Raw genomic sequence first — 17,751 nt, forward strand, 5'->3', positions numbered from 1 at the left:
TCTGTGCTTGTAATCTGTCTCCAGCGCAGCAAAGTTGCCATCCCAGAAGTGACCTTGCCACATGATGCTCAAGATCCTCTGATGACTCCTCATGTCTTCAAGCCCCTATTCCTTATTCTCAGAGCTCTCCGTGGCTGGGCCTCCACCTTTCAGTCTCCTCTCTACTGCCCAACCATCATCCCTGTTACCCTCCTCTAAAGGCAACACCACCGATGCCCCTCTGTCCTTTCCCAATTGATTTTGATCCTGCTCTGTTCTCTGCCAAGAAACCGGAGAACTCCATAGCTTCCTCCACCTGTCATACCCTCGTAGACTCAATTTGTCTACAATTTCCTACCATCTCTGTGCAGCTTCTTGGATCCCCTGTGCAGAATCTTCCCTTGTGGCTGGCCTGTCTGGCTGCAGGATCAGTGGTGTGCCTACTCTGTGTCTGCGGATTCATTAAGAACAGGAGCCTAGTTTCAACAGGGCTCTGGAGGTGAGAGAGATGAACACTGTAAGAATAAAACAGTCGCTGAGTGTCTGTAGCTCTGCTGGAAAAACTCAAGACTCTCTATCAAGAGGGTCTCCTGATAGACAGTTCACAAACCTCATCTTGCAAAAAGCAAACACCTCTAAAAACTGAGAATGCCCTCCATTTCTCCAGTGTCTGTGTCTTCTCCCCACCACACCTAGCTATGTGCCCTCTGCACTCATAATGGGCACTTAATAACCCTGGGAGGAATAAAACTCAGATGTTCCTTAAGGCTCAAGATGATCAAACTCAATATAGTAAATCATGAAGGAATAGACATGTGTGGCCATGAACTCAGTCATTTTACAAATAATTCCTAAGCTAAAAGTCCTTCAACTCTGACAACTGGTGTCACTCTCCAATCAAACACTGGAGAAGTAAACCCTGACCCTTCTTGACTCTTGGTATGGCTAGATTTCTTTCCAGATGCGCTGCTTCCAGTCCCATGGGGAAAGTTGTCTTTGAACTCTGAAGGTGAATCAAAATGAAAGTAAAATCTTCTTTCCTAGGTAATTCAATAGTGATAAGTTAATGCAATGACTTAGTTACAAAGGTGTTGAAAGAACTGGAAGTGCAACCAGGGGAAGGTGAGGCAATTAACTGAGTTTAGCAACAGCGGGATGCATCTCCTCCCCTAGGGGTGGGGACAGGGGGAAGAGGCTGCCAAAACCATGAAGGGCTTGCTCAGAGGGATCTGGTGCCATGAAAGAAGTGCAACTACTACTGAAGATGCTTCCCAAAGCAGAAAGTGGGAGAAATCCCCTGGATTCTTCCTTCCTTCAACCTTCCAGGACCACCCAGTGGTAGAAAGCAGATGAAGTCAGTGGACAAGATGACAGAGGACAGAGGTCAGAACTCCTACAATACTGATCGGAGCAGGAAAACGTGGATTCGAGAGCATAGTGGCAAGTAACTGGCACTCTGGGCTTGGGTGCTTACCCATGGTTACCTCTGGGACTCCTCCTCCGGGTCAGATTCTGCAGGGGCAACACAAGCTTTTTCTTTCTGAGCCCCAGAACTCCTTTCTTCTCTCTTTCCCTTCTCTGCCTTTTGCTTCCATTTCTCTTTTTATCTTCCTCTCTCCCATGATTCCCTTAACTTTCCTTTTCCTCTCTTACATTTCTATCTCTGGCTCTCATTTTTCTCTTTGTGTTTCCATATACCTTCTCCTGACTTCTCTTTTCCCCACCGAGTCTCTTCTCACCTCTGCTTGTCCTACTCATTCCTGGGCAGAATGGTAGACTTCTTCAGCATGGCAGAGATGAGAGGTTCCTATGGTAGGTAATGAGATCAGGAACTATCATATCGTTGCCCATCTAGATACCACTAAATATTTTGCATGTTATCTCATTTAATCTTCAACTCACACCTACTAGCTGGGCATCACTGAATATAACTTCAGTGGCTTTACTATTGCCCATCACAGAGAAGGCTTTGCTAGTTAGTGTAGGTCACCCACAACACTACTGACAATTCTCTTACCTTTCTCCATCTATGAGTGTCCCACCTTTTCTTCTTCCTATCCTACATCTTTTCCCTTCATTAGCATGTGTATTTGTCCCAAATCCAAATCCCCTACAGTCTATTATATCTCCACTCAAAATCTCCAAAGATTGAGAATGCTTACTTGGAGGAGATGACATTTCAGCTGGCTTTTGAAAGATGAGTATAATTTCAATAAATGGAGATTGAGGAAGGGCATTCTTAATAATATCCAACTTGACTGGAACACGAGATGGCTAGGAAATAAGACCAGATTTTAGACATTTGTCTTTAGATCTCAGTTCTCTAAAAGACTACTCAGAAACACAGATTAACTCTAACTCTATTAAGTAGAGATGTAATTCATACAATTAGAATCATAACATTTTAAAGCCAGAAAGAAATCTGACATTGTCTGGCCCAACTCTTCCATTTTTAACTGAGGGAACAGAGACCTAAAAGACTTAGGTAACTGGAGTATCATGGTAGTTAAACATGAGACTAGAGTTTGACTATCTGTTTAAATACCTGCTTTGAAAAATGTTAGGCTTTATGACCTTGGACTTATTTGTGTTTAAGTTTTATCATTTGTAAAATGGGAAAATGACAGAACCCACCTCACTGGGTTGTTGTGAGACTTAAATGTCTTTACAGGTAAAACTTGTACTACGGTGTCTGGCATATAGTCAGTCTTCAATAAATATAGGTGAACATTACCAAGATTTCCCATGGCTACACAGCTAGTAAATACCAGAGCCGAGAATGGTCTTCCAAAGTCTTTTAAGCCATAACTGAGTAATCTTCATTACTAAAAGTTATGTCTTAGGGTACTTGTTGAATGCCATCTGTGAAAATATGGTGCTCGTCTGGTCCGCTGTCTAAAGAGGCTCTCAGTTATTCCTTTAGCTCCCATCCTCTATATTTCCTACTCCCTGCTCTGCCACCAGCCTCAGGAATCTTGCTGTACATCAGTACAGCATACTGGAAGTCCTAGGAGAGGAGGGGGACATAAAAAATTAGCAATGGACATGTATTTCATAGTCAACCATATAGTTTACAAGTTCAGATTTCAATTTCAATGAACCAAAAATTGTTGAATTAAGGGCATTTGAATTGTCTTTCTTTAGCCTACAGAAGGTCAAACCTACCGGCTTAAATTTGGGTAGTTCCTTAGAACTTTCTTAAAACCAAGAAAAAGCCTTCCTTTAATCGAATGTCCAATCCTTCAACAAAAGTGTGATAGAAAAGAATCTTCGTCCCTCCACTTTTCCTTTCTGAGTCCCTGATCTCACTTTTCAAAACTCCCCAGCACCATGAACTTCATGCAGCCTACTCTCTGGACTATAAGTCTCTTGAGGCAATGGATCACAATTTACTTACCTTTTTATCTCTAGAACCTAGCTCAGTATCTGGAGCAGAACAGGCACCCACATATTTTTGAACCGACTGGCTTGAGCAATGTCACACATACCAAAAGGATTCCTTTCTCTTCCCCTTTCAAATCTTTGTCTCCTCAGTTGACTGTCCTTAGCTAGTTGTCAGCCTATTAAACTAATTCACCAGAAAGCATGACAACAGCTGAATGCGAAATAAATGTGCATTTTACAATATAAACTACATTCAATGGAATTTATTTTAATGGTGTAAATCCAGGCAATATTTTAAGAGGGTCAAGAAGACATTTTAGGAGCAGCTGGTCTGTCCTAACACCTTCACATCACACCATACAAACTGAAGCTTATCTCTTCTATAAATAAAGGCTATTTGACTTTCATTGTTACACATTTTACTTTAGATTTCTTAGATTAATTTGTAGATGATCTTTATTCTACATATGGCTGTGTTAATTGTACTGCCTAAGTCATTTCTTAAAAAGTACAGTTTTCTTTAATTGTAAAATAGTCAGTTATTGTCCCAGTTTTCTCTTTTACTTCAAGCCATACTAATGTCACAATACTTTAATCATGCTTTAATCAATGAAATCTTCCTTCTATTTCCTCTATTTCATTTACATGCTTCCTCTAGGAAACTGAAAGGAATCCCAAAAGTTAATTCTAGATCCACTTCTCATTTTATAGAAGAGGAAAATGAGGTTAGGCATCACAGGGATGTCAGTGGTAGAATCTCAAGTTCCCAAAAGACTCATCCCGTGATCTGTCCACCTAAAGGTGGACTCCCTATTGCCAACTGTCCTTCTGACATCTTTATTTCTGCCCGTCACCACCATCCTTTGCACCCTTTAGGGTTAAAATGGGTGATCTTTGACTCTTCCTTCTTTTCGGGCCTCCCCTTCCCCATAGGGTGTCTCTCTGACTTGTATGTCTAGTCTGAACTGGCCCATGGTTCAGAGCATTTTCTCTTTATAGCTGTGCTACTACGGTAGGTTGCTAATGGTTTCATTGTTTCTCTCCAACCTCTTCTTCTTATAGCAGAACCATCTTAATATAACTCAAATTTTTTATAGTTATAATGAAAAGGTGTCATCTACTATATAAAATAAAATTCAGCATGTGCTGAGATTATCAATAAAATGCAAGTTTATTACAGTCAAGCCTTTCCAATTCTGAAACATATACCAGTAACTAGCTGTATGACCTTGGGCAAGTTATTTAACTTCTATGAACTGCAAAGTCCTCAGTCTGTTAATTGGTGTTATTCATAGTATATACGTCTAACATTGTTTTAGAGTTAGATAGAATAATAAATGCAAAGTGATTGATAATAATGGTTGTAATAGCTGTCATTTGTTGAAGTCTTACTATGGATCAGGCATTATTTTAAGCTCTTTAAATGAATTATGTCATATCAACCCTATAACATAGATTCCATTATTATTTCTAGATGAGAAAAACTGAGTTCCAAAGGAATTTAAAAACTTTCTTAAGGTCAACAAGCCAAAAAGTGGCTGAACCAAGATTCAAAACTGGGCAGTCAAACGTGGGCAAACCTGTATACCACAGACTGGTACATAGAAAGCACTTAGTAATTGGTAATTATTTTATTGTTTTTGTTTATTATCAGTGTTATTACCTTAAAAAGAACCTTTTCTCTGCTTTCATTCCAGATTTCTTTCAAAGGTTGAGGCTTACTATCATTTTAGGAAGAGATAGATAATTCACGATAATCTAATTTGCTGGATACCACTTGTTTCTGCTTCCCAAAGAGATGCTGAAAGGATGGTTAAGGGTTCTTGCACTGCTGGGGCCCTGTATTCACTCTGGTCCTCCCTATCCCATTCTGCCTTCCAATATTTTTGATAAAATGGAATTACATAGCAATCTATGACCCAGAAATAGTTTATAGTAACAGGCCAAAATTTTGTTCTCTGACTGTGCTTGTAGTTCCTTTAGGGCTTTCTTGGATGTGGGACCAGAATATTCTGTGTCTAGCTCTGTTTTTTTTCTGCCTCAGACATTTCTGCCTCAGAAGACAATTTAGGAAAGAGAATTTCCCCAGTGGTTTCCCAGAAAATAATTCTTTTGGTCTCTACTATAGTATTTCTTTAGGGCACCTTTTGCCCCATGGTCATCAAATGGTCTGATTTAACCACTGTATTCGTTTTGATGATGCTAAAAACAAACAAAACACCACATTACTAGTTTTGATGTCTCCTAGGTGTTCCATGAATTAGTCTTTGGCCCACTATATTTTTGCATTGTACCTGACCTGCTAGGCCTTCCCCACTCCTTTGCTTTTCTCAAATGTCTTTTGCCTCCTGAGCATCTAGTTGTTTATATTTGAACATCTGGTCTTTTTGATTCACCATGGCCCAAAACTTGACCTTGGCCTTCCAATAATGAGATTTTCATAGATCCTAGAATCATAAAATGTTAAAGCCAGAAGGACAGTTTTAGATAACAGAGGTCAGTCGGAACTTACAGTAAGGAACTGAGACTCAGAGAAGCCAATGTCGGATGCAGAGCTACACAGCCTATGATGGAAGGGAACAAAAACCAGAACCAAAACACCTGCTTCATTTGTTTCTTGTGAGTTAGATTATGATCCCTGGATATAAAATATAAGGAATTTATATCCCTGGATATAAAATATAAGGAATTTACAAGTGTCTTCTCTCAAAATGTTTAATGTTTTCACATCAATGATTTTCCTAATACATTTCCAGGAGGCTCAGAGGAACAGGAATTCTATGATCGCAAAAATTCCAACATAAGACACAAATTACAGAACTGGGACTATGTCCCTTAATGATCATCTTTCTTTTCTAGTGGTATTTTTTACATTGTATACAGAAAATTCTCAACAATGACAGTAATAATGATAATGATTACGATGATGATGATGATGGTTAATGATGACCAGTCTCATATTACTCTGCTCTCAGTCTTTTTCTACTATTTTGTTCTGTATAGTCCCAGCTATTTCTGGGATTCAAACCTTCTGGAAGCCTGACTCATTTAGTTTAGAGTTCTTCATGAGGGCAATGGGTGAGTATTTGGTAGCTGCCTTTCTCAGTGATGACAGTAATAACTTCAAGTGGTTAGAAATCTACCCCCAAGCACAGGCACACATTCTGAAACTTTTATAAACTTGAGGAAGTGTGTTTTTAAAATAATACCAGCTGCTGCATAAAAGAAGCATTGTTTGGTCAGGTAGTTTGAAAAATACCAGATGAAACAGAGTTAAACAGTTTAGGGTTGATTTATTTTGTTTTTACTAGAATTCACAGGATCTTTAAAACACTAATGTGAATCCTGAATTTCTAAGGAAGGGTGGTGAAATATGTAGAATTTCCCAAAACATATTTGACCATCAAACCATTTATTCCCTAAACATCTTTCTCATGGGACTGGTGTAACATGGAATAAACTCTGGGAAATGTTAAAAACCCTTTGGGTTTCAATTAGAACAAGTCTTTCTGTTGTAAAACTGTTTCAAATGTTAAGATACCTTTCCCTAGGGTTCATTTTCTCAGATAAATGACTTAGCCTGTGCATCTTCTCATTATTTATCATTTCAGGACCTAGATGCTGTTATTTCTCAGCGTGAATTTCTCCAGACAGAGAATTCATAGGTGGTTTGACCTCATATGTGAGCTGCTCAATTCCCATAATTTTATCGACTATCTTGTTTGAATCTACACAGTTCTCAAGGTACAGGGTCAAAAGTTAATGATAAGTATAATAATGACAACTAGCATTTTTTGAGTGTGTACAGTGGGCCAGATACTGTGCTAACAGCTTTACATGTAACATTCCCACTTAATTGTCACCATAACCCTATAAAGTTGATATTACTACTTCCACTTCACACATGAAGACACTGAAATGAGCTTAAGTAACTGCCCAAGAAGGTATCATTTAAGGCTGAGAAGCTGGGATTTGAAACTGATTGTGTTCAATTCTTAAGAATTATGGGGCACTGCCCTTCCAGCATTAGTTCTGTTTTTTAATGTAAATGCTGCCTCCCCAACCAGAATCCTTTAAGAGCAAAAGCCACATGAGCCAGACCTGAGTACAATCTTCTGTGCTTGACGCAGTGCCTAGCATGCTGTAGCCAATACTCCTTTGGGGGGCGGGAGGGGGGGGCGCGGGGAAGATTAAACAACTTGCTCAGTCGCTCGGCTAGTAAATGAAGGGCGCAAGATTTGAAACCATCTCCCACACAGCACATATCACACCTCTTGTATTTCTCACCAGGACCATGCTTAGTGCTCCAAGTGAGTGCTCCTTCTCCTTCCAGCCACACTCACAAGGCTTCTGAGCATCTCAAACAAGGGGTTTTGTCTCCCACCCCGCCAATCAACACTTTCATTCTGCCGTCTCCTAAGCAGACAGTGGTTCTAGACCTAGTGAACTAATTCTATCTGTAATGGCTAAAATCCTGGTCAGTAAGCAAGAAAACATTTTTTGTTGTTGTTGTGTGCTAATTTTGTTCGTGGTATTTGGATGGTGTTCTCAACTTAAGCACTTCCAGATGTGGAAACTGTTCACTGTGAAATAAAATCCGCTGCGACCTCCGGAGTGGGTGCCGGGCGGTGGTCGGGGTGCGCCCCCACAGGCGGTACAGCACCGTTAGCCCCACTCTGTCTTGCGCCCCCAGGTGACGGTTGGAAGCGCCAGCTTGAGAGCAACTGAAATCCTCGCGGGCTGCTGGACAGTGGATGGCGGGACACCACCTGGCAAAGGCTTTAGCAATCGTGTCTCTCACCGTGACCCTGTCCTCTGCGGCAGTCAGGCCCCGGAGCTGCCCCCAAATCTTGGCCAGTTGGAGCTGGTTTTCCTCACGTGGGATTCCTCCAAACTTCATCATGTCGGGTTTGAATGGCAGTGCTGAGAACCTCCACAAGAAGGCCAGGACATCTCCGTACCCAGGCTCTAAAGTGGAGAGAAGCCCGGTCCCCCACGAGAAAGTGAGTTGGCTGGTTGAATGGCCAGAGTACAAGCCTGTTGAGTACACTGCAGCCTCAGTCTTGGCCCAGCCCACGTGGGCAGACCCCCCGGTGAACGAACGGAGCTTCTGTCCTAAATTTAACGAAAAAGATGGGCTTGTTGAGAGAAGGAGCCAGAATGGTTTGTATGAGGTTGAAAATGGTAGACCTAGAAATCCTGCAGGTCGAACAGGGCTGATTGGCAGAGGACTTTTGGGGCGTTGGGGTCCCAATCATGCTGCAGATCCCATCTTAACCAGGTGGAAAAGGGATAGTAAAGGAAATAAAGTTGTCCACCCTGTTTCTGGGAGAAACATCCTGCAATTTGTAGCCATCAAACGGAAGGACTGTGGAGAATGGGCCATCCCAGGGGGCATGGTGGATCCGGGAGAGAAGATTAGTACCACACTGAAGAGAGAATTTAGTGAGGAAGCCATGAACTCCTTACAGAAATCCAGAGCAGAAATACAGGAGTTGGAGAAACAGCTGCACATGCTGTTCAGCCAGGAACATTTTGTGGTCTATAAAGGCTACGTGTATGATCCTCGGAACACAGATAATGCATGGATAGAGACAGAGGCTGTGAACTACCATGACGAAACAGGGGAGGTAATGGATCATCTTCCTCTGGAAGCTGGCGATGATGCCAAGAAAGTGAAATGGTTGGACATTAATGATAAACTCAAGCTTTATGCCAGCCACTCACAATTTATTCAACTTGTGGCTGAGAAACGAGGTGCCCACTGGAGTGAGGATGTGTACCCTACTTCCCTGGATAGTGGTTTGGAGTCTCGTGTAAACCAAAGGCCTTCAAATGAATGTGGGTGGATGAGCAAAGAGCTCAGAACTCCCACTGAACAGGACAGGTAGAGTCACTTCTTTTGATGATTATTTCTAAAACTCTTCACAGTTTAAAGGCTTTGTGTCAGGGAATAATATTAGACAAATATGGGGGATGGAATTACAACCTTTTTGGCTTTCCAACTGAAAGAAGAGGAATATAGTCACTTGTCGTATATGTTGTATACATAGTTTTAACCAAATTGTGCAACTAATGCTCTTTGAAGAACTGTGGGTAAGAGAAAGACAACTTCTTACCAACCATGGCCTCTGCTTTTCAGCCAGCTTGCAATGGTCATTTCTTTCTCTGTTGTGTTAAATTGTGGTCTAATCTAATGTATAATCTGACTTTTTGGATAACATTTGTTTTTCAATTTTAGCTTTACATGGTCTTGTATTTGTTGCTTTCAAGTATGGAAGCACTCTGCTTATTCTTGTTTTTTGAACCTTCAGTTTTATGGGAAAAGTTCCATCTTTATTTTACTCTATAAGAATCAAGTACTCATGAACCAGGAAAAAAAAAAAATGCAGTGATAAAATGAGTCAAATATCCAGCCCTCTGGTTTTCAGAACTGTTTCTGTCTGAACAGAATGGACTAAGCTCAAGACATTTATTTCCTCTCAGAAGATGAGAGGCTTATCTCAGAAGACCTTAAAAATGTGAAATCCTGTCATGAGGAAGTCTTTATGAGGAGATGTATGCAGTCAGCCTAATAAACAACAATTCGCACCTACCTTTTGTTAATAAAAACAACAACAATAACAAAGAGGGTGACGAGAGGGTGTGGGGGGAGAGGGGAAGGAGGGAAAAGAAGCAGGGAGGGAAAGGGGGAAGAAGGAGAGGGAGAGGGAAAGAGAGAAGGTGTTTATAGTCAGATTGCAGTCACAGAGATGACACCCTGACAATCAAGAATGAGAGAATAGCAACAAATAGGCCAGAAATACCTTTCTTATCACCTAAAACAAGCCAGTTAACTTTTTTTTGTATGTAATACGATGTATAGAAAATTAACAGACCACTGTAATGAGCCTTTTATGGCGAGGGGCAGAAAACACTATTGCAGGCATTGACAACCTTTTAAGAAAACTCTTCAGTAATAAGAGCTATAGCTAATACTTATATTCCACTTACTATGTGCACACACTCTTTTAAATGCTTTTGTATAGTGACTTATTTATTTCCAGGGGTCGCCCTATGAGGAGGGTATTCTTATGTCACAGGTTCAGCTTTCTGGAGAACACACTCTGAGAGGGAGATTAGCATTGCAAGATGTTTCTTAGGGGCTGGTCTTGGGATCAACTTCTGGGGACGTGTGGGGAACAAAGCAGGATTATTGAGACTTTGAGGTTGAAGCCCGATGCAGTCCTCAGCCAAACCCCATATGAAAATCCTTCCAGCTATCCTGAATTGGAGTGAGGGATTTAAGGCATTAACGCACCTCATTGATCAGTCATTGCACATAAGCTGCTCCTGGAAGGAGGTGTGACCTTTGGAGAGACCATTTTCCCAGCCAAGGCAATCTCCAAAGAGGGCTAACTGATGAAGGCCACCTTCTGCTAAAACTCCCAGGAGCTGAGAAAGGAAATCTGAGAAAGGGAGGGGCAGGCATTGCAGGGTCTACCACATATTGTTACCTCTACTTTACAGATGCTATAACTGAGGCACAGAGAAGTTACAGAACTTGAACCAAGTTTTATGACCAATAAGAGATGGAGATGAGATTAGAGCAAAGGCTGTAGGGCTCCACAGTTCATCCCACAGTCCATCACAGGATACTTTACCATAGTTTCTCCAATAGTTAACCCTCCTGTGGTCTCCAGGTTCCCTGTGCACTGTTCCTTCAAAAAAAAGAAAGGAAGGAAGGAAGGGAGGGAGGGAGGGAGGGAGGGAGGGAGGAAGGAAGGAAGGAAGGAAGGAAGGAAGGAAGGAAGGAAGGAAGGAAGGAAGGAAGGAAGGAAGAAGAAAGAAAGAAAGAAAAAAGAAATTACCATTATATCCCTTTCTACATGCACATTTGGTCAGAGTTCCCTTTTCTGAACCTGAGGGACACATGCATGTTTTCATTCGTTTTTCTCTTGAAACCTGTTATATTTATATAGGTGATGACAAAGGTAAAAAGGTTCACCTCAGGAAGCCCATCATTGTTCATATGCAGGAGTAAATTTAATACATTGCTTTTCTTTGTGAATTCTATTAAGTGCTTGTTTTTAGGATAGAGCCATTTGTCCTACCTATTAGTCTCATCTTAGTAACTTTTCCAGGTGAGATATGCTTGGTGTCTTTATTTGAATAATTGAGACACCTGGTTGGCCTAACATATTGTGAAAGTTCCTAAATCTACATCATTATTTTTTTTTCCAAAATGTAAGCTCCTAAAAATACACACACACACACACACACACGCACACGCACACACACATGCACACACACCACAATAATCATTGCAAAAACCTGAAATAAAGAAGGTTTAATGTCTCAAATTTAATATATCCAAAACAGAATTCTTGATTTTTTTCTAATGAAAACTATTTCTCTATCACTCTTCCCTGGTAATTGGCACCAAAATCCACCCAAGTTGTACAAAAAAAAACAAGAAATTATCCTAGATTCCTTACTTTGCCTCACCTCCCACATCCAACCCATCTATCAACACTGCCTCCAACTAAATATATCTTGAATCATTCACTGCTTTCTTCCTCCAATGACCACTTTAATCAAGCCACCATCCCTCCTTCTCTAGAGTTTGCTATTGCCGCCTAACAAGGCCTCCCTCCTCCTATTCTTGGTCCCCTGCAGGTCATTTTCCACAAAAAAATGAAATGACATTTTAAAGAATATCAGTCACATCATGTCCCACCCTCTTAAAACTATCCAATGGATTCCTTTTTTATATAAAATAAAACGCAAAAGCCTCACTCAGGCTCATGTGCTCTGAACGATGCCTATACTCTAATCTGACCTGTTCACATTCCACCCTGAGCTAGTCTAGCTTTTCTCCTCCTGCAGTACTTCCTATCTGCTTCTGCCCCAGGGCCTTTGCTTTACCTTTTCTGCATAGAATGTCCCAGCTCCTTAAGACAATCAGGTCTCATTTAAATAACAGTTCTTTGAAGACAGTTTTGCCGACCACCAAATCTAAAATAGCCACCCGATTCATTTCTACTCCCTTACTGTTTTATTTCCTACATAATTTTTAGCATGAGCTAGAATTATCCTGTATATTTTTGTCCATTTACGAGACAGTCTACGGATTTTTCTGTCTTGTTAACTGCTATACCCCCAGTATCTAGAAGAGTGTCTGAGCATGTCAACAAACTATTTGCTGCTGTTAACAGTCTTCTATATACTCTTCTCTTAAAAAAATAAAAAAATTATAAATGTGATCATATCATCCTTGACCTAACTCTTATTTAAAAAACTTTTATCTTGAAATAATTTTAGACTTACAAAAAAGTTGCAAAATAGTACACAGAATTCTGTATAATCCTTTACTCAGCTTCCACAAATGCTGAGAACTTATTTACATACTACAATTATTACAATTATTGAAACCTGAAAATTAACATTGATTTAATACTGTTTATATTAACTAACTGCAGGTCTTATCGAAAATTTACTAGTCATCCCACTAATGTCTTTTTTCTGTTCTAGAATCCAGGGATTCCACATTTCATTTAATTGCCGTGTCTCCTTCATTTCTTCTAATCTGAGAAAATCTCTTGATTTTTTTTTTTGTTTGTTTGTTTTCATGACCTTGACACTTTTCAAGGTACTGGCCAGTTTTTTACTAGAATGTCTGTATTTTATTCATTTTTACATCCCCAGTGTCTAGCACAGTGCCTGATCCACAGTCAGTACTCCATAAATGTTGGCCAAAAAGAATTGATGAGATATCAGGTTTGCCTACTCAACCTTGCAGTTTACCTACGAGTAGTTCTTGGGCTTCTGGCATGAGTCTAAATGTATTTGTTTGTATGGGTGCAACTTTCTGCCACTTTCTATGCCTGGCAATGGCTGGGCAGTTTTTCATTTCAACGAATCATTTCAGTTACTCTCAGCATGCTGTTAAACATTCTTCTTTTTATCAAGCTCTTTATCAAATGGCATGACAAATTATTAAAATTAAGTGGAATTATGGGGAATTATAAAGTAATGGGGTGATGAGGTCCACTTCATGACTTGCTTAAAGGTTAACATACACTGTCCCTGTGTACTTCCCTCTCCCTTCTGTCTAGTGATACCAGTAACGAGTACATTTACTCTGTGCTAGGCACTGTGCATGCATTATCGTTAATGCTTTCCTGTCAGGACCTAATAAAACATTTTAAGTTGGCCTTTTATTGAGCCAAGAAAAATCTTTCTGTGTTACTTCAAACTAGCAGCTTTGTGAGAGCAGAGGCTTTCCTTCTTTTTCAACATCTACTATAGCTGCTATGTGTTTAATAAGATCCTGAATAAACTATGAAAGCTAAAAAACATGTTTCTCTTTATCATTAAATAATTTAGAGTGAAGTAAGGAGTCAAATACAAATAAAAGCCATTTTATTCAGCTCTGATGAGTTTGACAATGCTGAAGTTTACATATGGCAGTATACTTTCTAGGTGAGAAAATTTTTGTCTTTTGGGAGTTCTTGAAAGGTTTTGACACTCTACACTTTAAAAAGGGAAGATGGTCAAGACTTTCCTCATGCTTTTATGTTAAGCGAATGGTAAAATCAAATTGCGGTGTACTAAGTTTTGCTTAGTACACTTAGCAATATTACTTCAAATATACGGCTTAAAACAGCACACATTTTTTGTGCCACAGTTTCTGTGGATCAGGAATTTGAGCACAGCTTAGCTGCTTTTTGGCATCAACAGGCCACAATCAAGGTGTCAATGAGGACTTCTGTCTTATCGGAGGCTTGACTATGGAAGGATCTGCTTCCACGCTCATGTCGTTGTTGGCAGCATTCAATTCATTTCAGGTTGTTGCACTGAGGGTCTCAGTTTCTTGGCTATTAACCAGAAGCTGCTCTCAGTTGCTTGCCACTTGGCTCTCTTCATTGACCAGCTTACAACATGACAGCTTGCTTCTCCAAAACCAACAAGAGAGTGTTTCCTAGCAAAATGGATTACAATGTAACGTCGTCATATACATGTATTCATGTATATCCTGTCACACTTGCTAATTCCAAGCAAGTCAGGGGGCCCACCAATACTCGAGGGGAGGGAGTCACATAGAGCATGAACACCAGAAAGCTGAGATCATGGGGACCACCCTGGAGTCTATCTGCCATAACTGGAAAATTACAAAATACATGTGAGCAGTAGAGTAGGGTGAAATTCTAGGAGCCACCCCACCCCCCAAACATGCTCACATATAAACCTTGCAACGAGGGAAGCATCCTGCCTCTCTCTTATTCTCCTTTTCAGAAAATGCTACTATTCGTAGCTCAGTCCTCAAACCTAGGAGATATCTTTGACTCTTCACTCTCTCTAGCCAGCCTATCCTCCAATCCAATCCACCAAGAAGATACCCTTGTCTCTATTTCCACTGTTTCTCCACCATTCTCAGTTACCACTGTCTTTCCCCCAAACATGGTTTGACTGCACCTCTCAACTGGGCTTCGGGATTCCCCTCATGCCCTCCTTTACAATCCATTCTTCATACAGCAGCCAGAGTATCTTTTCTTAAAACAGAAATCAAATCATATTATTCTCCTGCTTAAAATCTTCCATTAGCTTCCTATTGAACGTGAGTTCCAAACTCCCTTCATCTAACCTATAGGACCCTACATAAACTGACCTCTGTTTCTCTAACCTCATCGGCTTTATTACATTTCCCTTTATACACAACTGTATTGTTTAATTTGTTAAATGACACATATTTTAGTTTTCATAGTGTAAAAATAATTTAAAGTAAATAAAATTAGCATTATTAAATAATCTAACAAAGAATACCATATTACTTAAAAAGGGTAATGTAAGTTTTAATAAAGCTAAGCCCTTGAGGTTAAATTTTTTTGAATGAAAGAAACTTTATTTAGCAATTATAATTTTACGGGTTATCTATTGTATCATATATCAAATATTTTGATTCAAGTTAGATGAACTTTTGAAATAATATAAAATTCCAACTTAAATGACTAATATACATTTAAGCTAAGTAACAGAACAGGTTTATCTACAAAGTGGTGGGTTTTATTATTTTGGGGGGGACAGGCAAAATATATTATACATGTGGCTTATTAGTTGAGCTTAATCAAAATTTAAAGTTTTCAAATCATGTCTATGATAAAATCTAAAAGTAGGATTACAGATTTATACAAGTTAGTTTTCTTATATTTATAATTAATTAAAATCAGGAAAACTCACTTTCTAATTATCTGGATCCAATTTATTCATTTCTCATTTATCATAGATTGCCCAAGCAACCTAGGTATGATCTCCCATATGAAATACAATGGGAGGACACAGACTTTAGAGAAAGATTGACTGGAATTCGATCTGAATTCTTCAGCTCAGTAGCTGAATGACTTGTTCAGTATATTCAAACTGAGCCTCAGTTCCCTCATAAGTAAACAGGGATAACCAACCTCTCAGAGTTATTTTAAGAATGAAGTGAGGCAACTTACTTATTGGCACATTGTAAGTACTCTTTTTCAATCACTGCTTGGCTAATCGATCCAAAGTACCATAAGTTTATCTACTTTGTATTTCTATTCCCATTATGTTAGACCTGGGATCAACTTGGGCAGAATTAAAAAATGAAAAAACTATCGAAAAGGCAGAATCATCAAGACTTTTCTGACACAGAAGAAGCCACACGAGTCTAAGATTTCAGTTGGAAGTGATAAGTTATATAAGAATGCTGAAGAAATTTGTGTTTATTTTGGATTGGTAAATCATGGAAAATGACAGGACACTTTTTGGTAAATGATATTATTTACTTATTGAATAATCTACACCTCCGTTTAGCTCCCTTGCATTTTGAACATAATGAATATTAATTTGAAATAGGAAATCTGTATAGTTGTTCAGGGTACTTTAGAAAATTAATTGTCAAGTCTTAAATGTAATGCAAATTCATTATTTACATTTCTCACCAGAAATGTTTTATCAGACGAGTAGTTTTTCCACTATTATTTCATTTCCAGAGCAACAGTGCCTTTTGATTTTTTTTTTCAGATTACTTTTGGGAGAAAAAACACTGCAGTTACTTGCAATTTAATAAAGAAAATTCTTTTATGGCTTCTCACTTTGGGGTTCTGTTAGATCGTGTTGGCATGGTATAGAGAGAATCTTATGTTTATAAATTCTACAAACTCTTGGTGATTTTAACATTGCCATAGCATCTAAATTATCACTGTATAATTTTTTTTTATGATGGAGTGGCACTGTTTCATTAACTTAGCCTGATTTGGTTAATACTCTACCAAAACAAACTCAATGAAAACTTTCACTTTCTTTTCTAACCTGAAAGCAATGCCTTTTCCTTGTTTAACCATGGCATGAGATAATAGAAAATAGATATTGGTTTCTGCCCCTAATTCCTGGCGCAAAGCTACTAAAACCCTTGTTATTTCATAACTGGTAAGAGCACTAGGAGCATATTTTGTTCTGATGAGGTGACTCCAGGTGGGCTCCTGGATGGCTTTTGGAGGGGGGCGGGTCACCAGAAATAACAAGCTATGATTAGAAGCTTAGAATTTTCAGGTTCCCCGTCTCTGCCTCTTCCAAAGAGGGGAGAGGGGCTAGAAATGGAGTCAATAATTGATCATGGCTATATGAGGAAGCCTCCGTAAAATCTCAACAATATGGAGTTCGGAGAAGCTTCCAGGTGGGTGAACACATCCATGTACTGGGAGGGTGATGCACCTTGAATTCCTATTGATTTCTGTATATTGGTTTTATATCCTGTCAACATGTTTAAATCTCCTAAACTTCTAATATGTTTTAGATGCTCTTGGATTTTTCTATATTACACAATCGTATTGTCTGTGAATGATGATTTCTTAATTTTTTTCTTTCTAATTGTTTTATATATTATTTTCTTATCTAATTGCACTGACTAGGACTTCCAGAATGTTATTGTATAGAAACGGTCATAGTGGATGTTCTAATCTTGTTCCTAACTGTAAAGGAAAAATTCTACATTTTAACATTTAATATAACTATGACATTAAATGTGTATTTTTGAAGATAATCATTATAAGGTTAAAGTTTTCTTCTGTTCACATTTGCTAAGAGTTTTATTAGAAATTGCTCTTGAATTTTATTGAATATTTTTTCATCTATTAAGACAATTAGAAAGATTTTCCCTGTATTCTGTTAATAGAATTATTTATGTGATAAATTCCACGTGTTCTTGGGAAAAACCAAGTTATCCATGATATTGTGTGTGCGTGTGTGTAGGTGCATATAGGTGTGTGAAAATACAAAAATCACAAATTCAAAGTAACTATCTCGAATAGTTAGGAGTGAGATTAGTGGGAGGGTATGATGGGGACCTTTTTTACTACATATATATATATATCAAATAAT

General features: G+C 39.1%; 1 pseudogene; it reads left to right on the forward strand.

Moving 5' to 3' along the window:
* Nucleotides 1-7,079: 7,079 nt before the first annotated feature.
* LOC105293134 lies at nt 7,080-9,929 on the forward strand (annotated as a pseudogene).
* Nucleotides 9,930-17,751: the final 7,822 nt, after the last annotated feature.

The sequence above is a fragment of the Pteropus vampyrus genome, unplaced genomic scaffold (genome assembly GCF_000151845.1).
Source record: "Pteropus vampyrus isolate Shadow unplaced genomic scaffold, Pvam_2.0 Scaffold68, whole genome shotgun sequence".
In the NCBI taxonomy this organism is placed as follows: domain Eukaryota; kingdom Metazoa; phylum Chordata; class Mammalia; order Chiroptera; family Pteropodidae; genus Pteropus; species Pteropus vampyrus.